The sequence below is a fragment of the Pteronotus mesoamericanus genome, unplaced genomic scaffold (genome assembly GCF_021234165.1).
Source record: "Pteronotus mesoamericanus isolate MK-2021 breed Mesoamerican mustached bat unplaced genomic scaffold, CSHL_Meso_final contig_20, whole genome shotgun sequence".
NCBI lineage: Eukaryota > Metazoa > Chordata > Mammalia > Chiroptera > Mormoopidae > Pteronotus > Pteronotus mesoamericanus.
The window spans coordinates 76558711-76571656 of NW_026555085.1; positions in this window are offsets into that span (position 1 = coordinate 76558711).

The window sequence follows — 12946 nt, forward strand, 5'->3', positions numbered from 1 at the left end:
ATATACACAGGCACACCTATAGACATGTCAATACATAGTTATTAAAGATCTGCTATATGGTCTTGTTCATATATGTATGAGTTATGAAGCTTTGGCTTTTTCTGTGGAACTCCTTAATCAAACAGAATGATAAATCTTGTCCTCAACATGTAATTAACCTTGTGAGGACAGACTCACTTCACCACACTTACTTACTTATTGCACAATACTGATATTTTGCCACTCTGATATTATTATTACTGTCTAAATTTATTCCTAAAATCTAGGGTTTATGCTTAAATCCTAATTGAAAACATTTTCCTAAATTTTCCCAAATTTTGGCTTCATGGAAGATTTTTAAAATTTTTACTGTTAAAATAATCATAACTATATCAGATTATAATTGAATAATCATTCAGTTCTCACTTACTTATGACTATGAAACTGAAACATCTAAACCAAAAATAATATATAGAAAATTAAGACATGAAACAGCAAACTACTATGGAAAACTCTGCAATACTATTTTTAAAGGCTGCCTAAAAATTGCCTAAATAAGAGAATTTTTAGTAATATTACCTGTAGCTATTAACCTGTCTATCTTGTTAGCTAGTTTTGTAGTGTTTATTTGCCAGTCTCTGTATCTCTTTGATATATCATAGTCTTTATTGTTATATCAAGTCCAGCTTAGGTTTGTACTTGGCAGTACAATTCAGGTGAGACGCAGTGGTCAGAACGCGGCTGTATGAACACAGCTGAAGAATGTAGGGGGGTGTGTGAGTGTGTGGAGGGGAGTGGTGTACGTTTAGTATTTGTTTCTCATCATCTTTTATATGCCAGCCACTGTGTTATGCGCCTTATGTTTGTCAACTTAATTACCCATTAACAATATTGTGGAATAGAAGTTACCATCTCATTTTATAGATGAGAAACCTGAGGTTCAGAGAGGTTTGTCTAACATTGAATATCTAGCACAAAATAGAGGAAAATACAAATGTGTATCTGTCTAATTCTAAAATGCAGCTTTCCAATCTTAGTTTGATAAGGATATGGATGCCATTGAAGAATATGCCACTAAAACCCCTTCTTGTTGATACCTTTAAAAATGGCCTCTGGAATAATTGAATCTACTACTTTCAAAGATGTCTTTTCCATTTTGGCTTAAGCACTGGTTCTAATATTCAGACATGTTTATTTTTTTCACATGTAGTTACTAAGGGACCTTTGAGTAAAAATGGTGTTTCACCTCAAAAAAATCCTCCCATTAGTCCTTTGGCCTCATGAATCTCTCTCTCCCCCCTCCTCCCTCCCTCTCCCTTTTCCACTGTCCCACTGGTTGCTAGATTCTTTCCAGAGGTATTTAATATACTCGGATTTTCTCCATCTATTTAAAAATAATTCTCCTCTGACACCATTCCTAGCCCCCTCCCAGCAGCTACTTTCAATTTCTCTGTTCCTTTTGTTATCAAGTTCAAATTTCTGGGAAAAATTTGCCTTATTAATTTTTTCACATTCTTCATTGAAATGTCCCCTGCTAAGGTCATCAATAACCTTGTCAACAAATCCAATAGAACTTTTTTTAATTCCTTGTCTTTTCTGAACTTTCAGCAGCCCTTTACATTGTCCATACAATCTCCTTCCTGAAAACTTTTCTCTAAGAAGCCTAAGTTCCTGACTTTCCTTCTATCTCTGTGCACACACCTTCTCAACTATTCATTTCCTCCTTTGTTCAAATGTTAGAATTCCTCAGGGACCTCTCTGAATCTTTTTCCCATTTTTCACTCTTGTAAGTTTATTTCAATTCTACTCTTGACTTCAATGAACATTTGTACACTTATAATCGGAATAATAGCCTTGAACTGTGATTATGTAATAGTCACAAAAAGTGGCCATTCAAACTCAAATGAATATTTCTAACAAATCATTAAAACTCAGTTGGTTTTGCATTGTTCTGCAAAGCAAAAGATTGCCAGTTGGATTCCTGGTCAGGACACTTGCCTGAGTTGCAGATTTAGTCTCTGGTTGGGACATGTGTCAGAGGCAACCAATCCATGGTTCTCTCCCTCTCTTTCTCCCTCCCTTCACCTCTCTCTAAAAACAAATAAGATCTTTAAAAAAATAAAACTAAAAATTAAAATGATAATCGCATTTACTATCACTTATTGCTATTATAATTTGTAGTAGCAAATTGTATTACCTATTTTAGGGAGTAGAATTCATGAATGTCTATTAGAACTATGCCACTAATGTTATTAGGTCTCCTATATTTCTTTATTTAGTTTTTGTCCACTTGATCCAACAAGAAAGGTGAATTAAAGTTAATTTTTACTAGTGTTTTTGTATATGTATGTATCTTTGTATTTATTGTAGTTTTTTTCACTATGAATGTTGAGTCAGGTTATTTTGTGGTTACCTGTTTATACCTGCTTTATATTATATTCATTATGAATTGCATCGTTTCTGTAATAAGATGGCTTTCTGTCTTGTTTAACATTTTATGGCTTCAATTCGGTCTTAAATTGATATTAAAATAGCTTCCTCTGTATATTAGTTTATTGCTGCATAACAATGACCATTAGCTCAGCGGTTTAAAACACCAGCATCTATTAGCTCACTGTTCTATATATCAAAAATCTGGAACAGAGTTGCTGGGATCTCAAGGCTGAAATCAAAGCATAGGACTTAGTTCTTATCTGGAGGCTCTGGAGAAAAATCTTCTTCCACGTTCATTCTTGTTGACCTTGTTCAGTTCCTTGTGTTTTGTAAGAGGACCTTATTTCCTTTAGGGCTGTCAGTTGGCGGCTGCTCACAGCTTTTCGAGTCTGCCAAGTGGCCCCCTTCCTTTTCAAGCCAGAAAAGGTGCATTATACCCTTCCAGTGCTTTGGATCTCTGACTTTCTTTTCTTTCACCCACAGGAGAAAACTCTCTGCTTTAAAGGGCTCATGTGATGAGATTAGGCCCACTGAAATAATTTCCCTATTTACTGTAAGTGCAACCGTGTCCTATAACATAACTTAACGATGGGAGTAAGCATCATGTTCGCAGTCTGGGGGACTGTGCAGGGCACACTCATCGGGGAGGAGGAAATCTTGGAAGCTATGTCAGAAGTCTTCTTACTACTTTCTGCTTTCTTTTTGCACCATATTTTTAATGTTGTGTCTATGACTATTCTTATTAACCTTTCTGAGTCGACTTTGAAAATGTTTATTGTAAACAACAATGAATAAGGTTGTACTTTGTGATCTAAAATGAGAGATTTTCCTTTAAAATATGAGTTATTGATTTATGGACACGTGTCTTAATTCTTTCAGCATAATTTAGGTTCTACTTTTTATATTTATTGTTCTCTCAAGAAATCTTCACTACTTCATCTGTAAGTATACTTCTCACATTGGTTGGTGTGTGTTTCTTCTTCTAGTAATTTACAGGCTTTGTATTTAAATTATACATGTAACCTTAATTAACATGTCACTTTATAGTTTGATAACATATAGTTATGTGTAACTTTACCTGATACTTTTTATCTTCTATTTCTTTTTTACAGCAGCTACTTAGTCATTTGGATAAAAAATTACCTCATTTCCAATAGTTAATTAACACAAATGCAATGATTCTTGCTGAGAGGCTGGAAACTTGATCTTAGTATCAATAATATTCACCTTTGTATGTTACTTATGAAAAAATAATTATATTCTAGAGATAATGTATCATTTTTAAGCCATAGCAGTAAGATATAACTGTAAATCTTAAGGTCAAAAGGAACATAGTTCTATAATTTGTTGGGATTGTCTATAAGAGTGATATCCCATCCTTATTCCCATAAACCTTAAGTCTGATTTCCTTTCAGGGAATAGTCTAAAGAAACCAGGATTGTGTAGCATCTTTTTAAAGAAAAATTCTTTATTAAAAAAAAAGCTCACAATCAGAATTTTACCCATGAAAATGATCTTTGGTTATCTCTAAACTAATTATTAGTAAATATCAGTAATGATAGAAATAGTATTTTAAAAAAATATTTATAGATGAAGAAACTATGGCCCAGAGAGGTGAGTTGACCTGTGTTGGTGTAGCTGGACTAAAACACAGTTACTTCTTCAAGAGAGTGTGTTGCTTTCCTTATAAAAGAAAGCTTTAAAAAAATCCCCAAATCATAAATATTACTTGGATCACTTCAAATGTGAACTATAAGTTTTTAATTCATCACCTAATCATTTTTTCATTATGTTCCCATTCAGCATCAGGACTTTCTAAGACACCTGCTTGGGTATGCTCACTGTAAAGCTTCTGTATTCTACAGCCAGTGCAGCTTTTCTTGAGTTTTATTAAGCATTTTAAGGTCTTATGAACTTAGCCCAGAAATTCTCGATTTCTGTGCTTGATGCAAAACACCTACATTCCATCTGTATTTTAAGTTTCAGTTCTTTCATACAGGACTGTTCTCTTTGTGGGGTTTCCTTTTCATAAAATCTACCCTTTTTTTTTAACCTTCTAGGTGATAACGCAAATGAGGTGCCAGATGTGTTCCTTTCATGTTCTATTATTGTTCTAAACTACGTGTTGCTATCATCTCAAACAGAATCAAATTTTATTTTCATTGCCATAGTAATCAACTATTTTTAGAGACTTCAACCATTTCTCCTGGCTTTATCCCCTTGCTAAAAGGGAATTGTTCTTTTGCAATGATTTCCTTTCATGCCTGATCTTAATTTCTTAATAGTCTGAGTTAGATTCATAATAGCATGGGCAACTAGTTAAAGATTGTAGATTCTCTTCTTTTGTACTCTCCTTCCTTTATCTTACAGATGAAATAGTATCATGGATATGCTGGGGAAAATGTACTGGAAGTAAGAATGTAAATAGATCATTATTGCTATTAATTTTTATTATGGTAACTGTTACTGCCTATTTTGGTATGCCATGTTTTAGGCCCTGTGTCCTACCATGGGCCTGCCTGTTGCTAGTTCGGAACACCAGAACAAGCATGAACTTTGGGAATGAGCTTCACTTTGTCCTGTCCCAGTTGTGTGAGGTGGAGCAAGCCACTTAACCAACGGGCATCACGCTTTCTTCATTTGTAAAAATGTTGATAATAAGCTTTATTTTGTGGTTGTAATTATTAAAGGATTGAATGTATATATGATATAATAATATAAAGAAAGGTAATATAATGAAGGGTTTAGGAGGAAGGCTAGCACAGTGAAGGGCTCAGCAAGTATGAATTTCTTTTTCTTCTTAATCTCTACTGCTGACTTTAATTTCAGGATTTATAACTCCTGGTCCAATATGGCCCACCCACCTGAAAGCCTTGCAGTCAGTCTCTTGGAATCTTTTTTACACTTGCAGGTGGAAGGTATTAAAGTCAAATTATATGCTTGAAAATGAATGTGTCCATATTGTCCCCAATTAATTTCTTAATATGATGTTTAGGATTAATTGAGTCATTGTGCTAAATCTACCATGGTGAAAGAATTCAGTAATAGATACACTCAGAAAGCTCTCTAGTGAGGTTAGAAGATGGTTAGGCAGTTTTGTTTGTGTAAGAAAAATGAGCAAGAAAATTTTGCATAATGCCTTTTGGAGCAGTCTTGTTCTTCATAATTGCCTGAGATATTTCAAGGTGGTTTGCTATAAATCTGAAGACTTAAAAACATTGTTTTACAGTCTGGCCCACTAAGAGTAATGACCTCTCCCATTCCTTGTTTTTCTGGGTGATTAAGGGTTTCCTGACTGGCCCCAGGCCATCTGCCCTGACTTTTTTCTCCCCCAAGGATTTAGAACTAAATTGTCAAAAATAATCTCTTACTCTGAGAGATTTTCTAGCCCCAGAAGGCAGAGTTTGCTGTGTGTGTTCAAATCTTGCATGAAAAATCTTGCAAGTGATGCTTCTTATTGATGGTATAAAGCAGTCCCATCATTTATGCTTCTTTAACTAAATTAGGTGTAAATTATTTCAAGGAGGCCAAAGTTCTTCTCTGTGTCCCTGTGAGGATAATTTTACAAATACACAGCAGGTCCCTCCGACCACAGATTTTGGGCAGGTAGAAGAAAACAAGAGGAGAGCTGTGGCCAGGGGCCACCACACACCTCTCCACGGGGTGTTTCCAGCATGTGGGTGATTTTTAACCAAGCTGACATAAATCAGACTGCGTGGAGCAACGAAATTCGGATCACTGTGCTGGGAGACGCCTGGATAGTGTTACGTTACCCTCATTAGGAGGGACTGGAGTTGAGCTGGGGAGTTGAACTTTTCACTGTATCAAAATAACAGTGTGGGAGCAAAGAAGAGGCTGGGACAAGGGGATGTAGCCATACTAACCCAACCTCTACAGACAGGTTATGTGAAGGATCCTGAACCCTTTGAGATCATTTATTTGCAAACTGAGCTCAACAGAATCAAGAATAATTTGTTCTGTGATTGCCATGGTTTAAATCTCCTGGGCAAGACTTGAACCTTAGTCTTTCTCTGCTGGAACAGTCTGCCACAGTGGCCAAAACTCGCAAGCCCTATTAAAAGCTAGTTTATAATGTGTTGCTCAGCAAAGCAAACCATTAACAACATGAAAAGGCAACCTACCGAATGGGAGAAAATATTTGCAAATCATATCTCTGATAAGGGGTTAATGTGTGATAAAAGTGCTTGTGTTCAGAAACATTTTATTTAAACCAAGTTATTTATTATTTATGGCCACTAACATTTTATAAAAATGAGATACAAAAATTGGGTGTTTCTCTTTTCTAGTAGTATGAAAGTAGGGATTCTGAAACTACTTGTTATTATGGGGTTAGGCTAATTAAGAAGTGTGTTGGTGGGAGGCAGGGTTCTCCCTGTGGAAGAGGAGAGATAAAGATATGGAACAGGGATGGCAAGGAAGGAACTTGTAAGATTGGACTGGAATTGGTGGTAACAGAGTGGCCTCATGGTTTTTGATACATGTCTTTTTCAAAAATGTTAATGTCATGAATGACAAAGAAAGGCTGAGGTTCTTTTCCAGATTAAAGGACACTAAAGAACATGATATTTAAATGCAATACATAATCTTAGAATGGATCATAGACTGAAGGAAAAAATATTATAAGAAATGGTTTTTGAAAAATTGCATGTGGACTATAGATTAAATAAAACTAGATAAAAATATTGTATCAATTTTACACCTACCAAATTTGATAACTTCATTATATAAACAAATATTATTCTTAGGAAATACATGCTGAAGTATAAGAAGGCAAAATATTCAGAGAGAATGGTAAAACAAATTGTGCAATATGTTAAAAAATTGTTAAAGGATATATTCTTTAATTCTTTAAACATTTTTATAGGTTTGAAATTATTTCAAAATGAGAAGCTGAAGAAAAAATCATGTAAAACATTCTAAATTTATTCCCTAATGTTTTGTTTGGCAAGAAAAATAAAATCCATCCATGCATCATTATGTCCCTATGTTATTCTCCAATGTTTTTACCCTTTATCTTTTCAATGATTCTATCAATACATGAAAAGCACATCATGTATTCCTACTTTTCAGAGCTTGTCATGTTCTGTTTCTTTTGGCTGCATTTTTCATATATTTGTTGATTTAATTTTGTGTATATATAAAACAAGTGTTTCTGAAGTATAATCTCTTATTTGGTTCCAAACATGTTCTCATTACACATATTTTTCAAGATATAGAGTGAGTTCATATCTTAAGGAAAGTTAATAACATGGCTTTCATTTGGAACACTGATTTCTGCCATTTTAGTGAAATTTGAGGGGAAAACTGACCTATGTGCTATTTTAATTTATACTTCCCATAATTTTGTTTTCTCCTTTCTGAGTGGTTTACATACAGATAGTCCATGTTTAAAACTTATTACAAAATGTTAATGGCCATTATCTATCTATCTATCATCTATCTATCTATCTATCTATCTATCATTTATCATCATCATCATCTGTGGAGGAATCACAAAATATATTTTCAATAAATATAGTAAAATGCATGTCATATTAAAATCTGCCCCAGAAGAAAATGTTCAGGCTATTACAAAAATATTGGATTTACATCTTTCATATGTCATCCATATAACATTGGGCATTTAAGTACTAGCAATGTTGGCAAAATATGTAAACAGAGAGGATCCTTTTTTTTTAATCCTCACCTGAGGATATGTTTATTGATTTTTTTAGGAGACAGATGGAGAGAGAGAGAGAGAGAGAGAGAGAAACATTGATTGGTTGCCTCCCATACATGCCCCCATCAGGAACAAACTTGCAACCTAGGTATATACCCTGACCAGGAATCAAACCCTCAACCTTTTTCTTGGTGTGCAGAATGACACTCCAACCAACTGAGCCACTGGCCAGGGGACGATGCATTTTCAATTATGATTCTAGAAGGTCATAATTTTATTTTACCTACTAAGAGTGTTTTAAACCTCTCTAACCAAACTTATACGATTCACAATAACATCCCTAACAGGTCACAAGATGCAGAGCTGATGAATGCTGATCTTTCAGAGAACACAAACTCAGAGCAGTTGCCTGGGAAGCAATAAAAACAGGACCAAGATAACAAGTCTATCTCTGAACTCTGCTGAAGGGCCGGAACGAAAGAGGAGAAAGTATCAGGGAAGGCCCCCATGTGTTGGACAGCAAGAAGACAGCTCATGCAAAACACGATCTGGAGGGAGAACGGACTATTTCTAGACCCACACTGGATATAGATTATCACCAGTTCCTAAATGAGGGGAAACTGGACAAAAAAGCCAGAATGCCAGATATTACATAGTTTATATATTAATGCAAAATATAAACATAAATAGTTATTACAGAATATAGGTTTAGTCATGAATAAGTCCGTTAGTCAATCTCATAAAAGCACATGTAAATATTCTGTATAGGTGCTTGCACTGAGATTTATACACAAAATTCTGGTGCTCAAAGCAAGCTAAACCAAGTAAGTGAGCCGTTTTCAGACTTCCAAGTTCAAGTGGCTTCTTTCATTTTTAAATTTTCAACATAGTACATGTTGTTCTCTGAGTATAGTTGTAAGACTTGACTTAATTAAAAAGATAGTTTTGACTTTTTTGTATTATAATTAACTATTGACAATGGACTAGTGAAATCTTTTCAATGTTAAATGCTTTATGAAAAAAGAATAAATGAAATAATACAATGATAATACAAATGTCAAAAGTGTGTATTGTCAGAAAATTGGTGTGACTAATTTTATGCCATATAATCTAAACCAGAATAAAAGCATTCAAATAATTAGAATCTTTCATATTACATGGGTATTATTTTCCTATTATCCTAGAAGTTGCCCATATTATATAAACGAAAAAAACATCAACCTTGGAACCAGGGGTTTCCTAGGTAAATTGTGTTTTGATTGTGTGGTGAAGTACATTGTTTGCTTTCTCTTGGCAGTTATTATTGAATGTCAAATAATGTAATGCCTGAAAGTTTAGGGTATAAAGGAAAAATGTAATTTGAGCAGAACAACAACAAATTCATTTTATCATTTGTATTGTGTTCTACTTTCCTCTCAATGTCTCCCCATTTTTTTGATTCTCATTTTCATGACTTTCATGCCTTCCTTTCTACCTCCTTTTTGTCATTATCTACCTCTGACCAGAACATTTGAACTGGTGTTCGGCAAAAATAGGCTCTTGGGAGTTGGGATACATAGGGAAGGAAACTAACATTGACACTTTATGTAGATTATTTCATTTACTCTACAACAGGAACTGTGAGGTTGGACTTCTTATCTCTATTACATGAAAAAAATCAAGAATCAAAAATGTTGTGTATTGTTTAAGTCTAATGGTAACAAAGAAGGGAGCCAAGATTCTATCTAGAATGATCTGAATACAGACAGCACACCAAAGTCTGCTACTTCTCCAGTACCCTTAGAGTTGAATAAATCTTAGGGCATTTTTACTTTTAGTCCTTGACTTCTTCATAGTCTTTAAGGGGTCAACGTCTAAATCCAATATCAGTGAACCAAAGCAGACCGTATAAACTATGTGTGTGGTTGGGACAGGTTAGAACACTATTTTGAAGGCAATATTAAATGCCGATTTCACGAAAAGGACTATTTATTGAATTGCTACATGTAGTCACACCTTGGACTTTCTTTGGTGGTCTTCCTTCTAGGTAATGACAAAGTAAGACCTAGTTTATTTTATGAGAACTGAGAAAGTCACAGCACAGGGTGGTCTTAAGTTTCAGAAAAGTTTAGCCTTTGTTAACATAGAATTTTCCAATCCTTAAAGTCACACTTCTATGCATAAACAAAAGTTTTAAGAGTCATATGTTTTCAATGGGCAATGAACTCAGTAAGCACTCATAGACATTTGCCTTTAAGTCATGGTAACTGAATAGGTTAGACTGTGATGAAACTCATCATGTTTGGAAATCAGTTGCTCTCTGCCAACTTTTCCTAAGATTTAACATTTATGGATTTTTAAACTTACCAATAGCTCTATTACCAAGTTCCACACACTTGCTGCTTTCTGATTAATTTTTCACTTCAAACACAAGAACTGACTTTCTACAATACAATATGTATTTCTCTAGGCATAAATGACTGAAAGGAATTAAATTCAACTTAAACTTTTTGTTTCTGGCTTGAATGATTACCAAGGCTTTGTAAAATATACACTCAAATTATATTTTTAGTCAAAATAAAAAGATATTTAGATATAAATTTACAGAGTCAGAGGTCAGATAATGATTATAGCACACATCTATTAAATTTCATATATTTGGGTTTATTTTAATAAATATTATAATTAACTTAAATGCTTTGTAATAGTCATGACTAGTATGCTAGATGCTTTCCTTATTTACTTCTCATTAAATATTATAATAAATAGAAAAGAAAATAATAGATAAAATGACTTTTTTACAAATTGTACAGATAAAAATTGTACATTCAACCTGAATTGATTCATGATTGTTGCATTTGACATTTTTATAAATAAAATAATTGAACATTTGTTTGTAAATTATATTTTTGTGGGTATTGCCTAGTAGTTTTTTATTATTATTTAACAAAACACTTCTAGTTAATTACTTCTCACAAGAGTACTTTCAACAAAATTTCTCATTTGGGACAAGTAGCTCTGTCAGAGCCCAGTTTGGGGAGAGAAGCCACACAGTATTTGAAAAAAGAAAGTTTAACATAACATGTTATTAACTATATCAGGGTGTCGTGTGGGATTGACTGGTAGTGAAGTGAAGAAAACTCTATAAAGAACACATGAATAGCAGATATAGAAGAAGTCCTTATTCCTAAGTCTGAAACAGACACTCAGCAAAGAATCCCTGTTCTCCCAAGTCTGAGATCCAGGTTTTGTAGGAGAGGGCACAGGCATGGCTCACTGGATGGCAGAGAAGCCGCTGTGGTGCCATTCTGGTGGAAGGTACTAGAGATCTGCCCTCCAACATGCTGGGGAAAGCTTTTCACATCAGAAAGACTCTGAAGGGCCGCTTGCGCTGGGAGCTCCTGGGCACTCTGCTCTGTAGGAGCCCGAGTTCTGGAAGATATGCATGTGCTGCAGGAGTGGGTCCAGTGAGAATATGGAAACCAGGAGACAAAACTCTTTTCCTCCTGCCATGTCTGTTCAGAGACTTCTTCTGAGAGCACTTCGGTGCCAGCTGGCAAGGAAAAAATATGTAAAGGGTTCAGTTCAGTTTCCACAGAACAGACAAAAAGGATAAATTTGGAGCAGGTAGGTAATAAATCAATAACTGGCACAGTATTAGATTTTTAAAAAAATTTTAATATCATAATTTATATATTATGTTATAATTTACTATCTTTATTATAATACATTATATTTTTGGAGATTTTTTAGAAGATTTATTTATTTTTAGAGAGGGAAAGGGAGGGAGAAAGAGGGAGAGAAACATCAATGTGTAGTTAGTTGCCTCTTCCGCACCCTCTACCAGGGACCTGGCCTGCAACTCAGGCATGTGGCCTACACTGGGAATTGAACGGCCTACCCTTTGGTTTGCAGGCCAGCACTCCATCCACTGAGTCACACCAGCTAGGGCATAATTATAATACATAATATTTTAATATTCATTGTAGCCATGTCGTTTTTTTTTTTGTTTTGTCTTATTTTAACCAGCCATATGCAATCAAATAACTAGAAATAATTTCCCAAAAGAAAATTTCCCACCATCACAGTTATTTTCCTGTTAATTATTAAAGATATAACTTCCTTCAACATTTTGGTGTACATTCTTTTGTATATTTTTCTATGATTAGCATCCTTATTTTCTACAAGAATGGAGTACAAGTAATTTAACCACCTTTTCTGGGCTCACATTATTGCAGGTATTTTTCTATGTCACACAATGCACCTCTCTGTTGCATGAATGTATGATCCCCTCGGTCACCAGTGCTCGTGATACTTTGTTCCCTTTTTGGCTATTAAACAACGTGATGACCTTTTGAAAATAATTTAAAATAACTTTGAAAATAATTTTATATCAACATAATTTATTTTCCAGATAAAATCCTTTTGGGAGTGTGAGGCATCTGGAAACTCAAGGGACCACAGTCTGTCTCTTCTTTAGTTTACCAACGTGTTTCAGGTTGACAAAAATTATGAATGCAAGTGGAGGCCAACTGTGGCTCCAAATGAATTACATTTTTGGGTTTCCTAATTTCCATTCTTCTTAATAAGAATTCAGAATAAATAGGCTATAAGTAAATGCAACTTTTAGTTAAGGGTGAGATGTAGTCATATTGCTACATGCTGTTTTGTATGTAAATGATTGTAACCATTACATAGAAAATTTTCAAAAGTATAATTTGTAGAAAAGCTCCTCCCCAGCAAAAATAAAGTAACTAACATCATTTTTATGTTTTAGTGTTTTTGCACCTTTTCAGAATATATTGATTCAAATAGCCAATATAGGAAATGCTAAACTTGAATGACAGTATTGGGCCAAGCTCTTGGGAACACCCA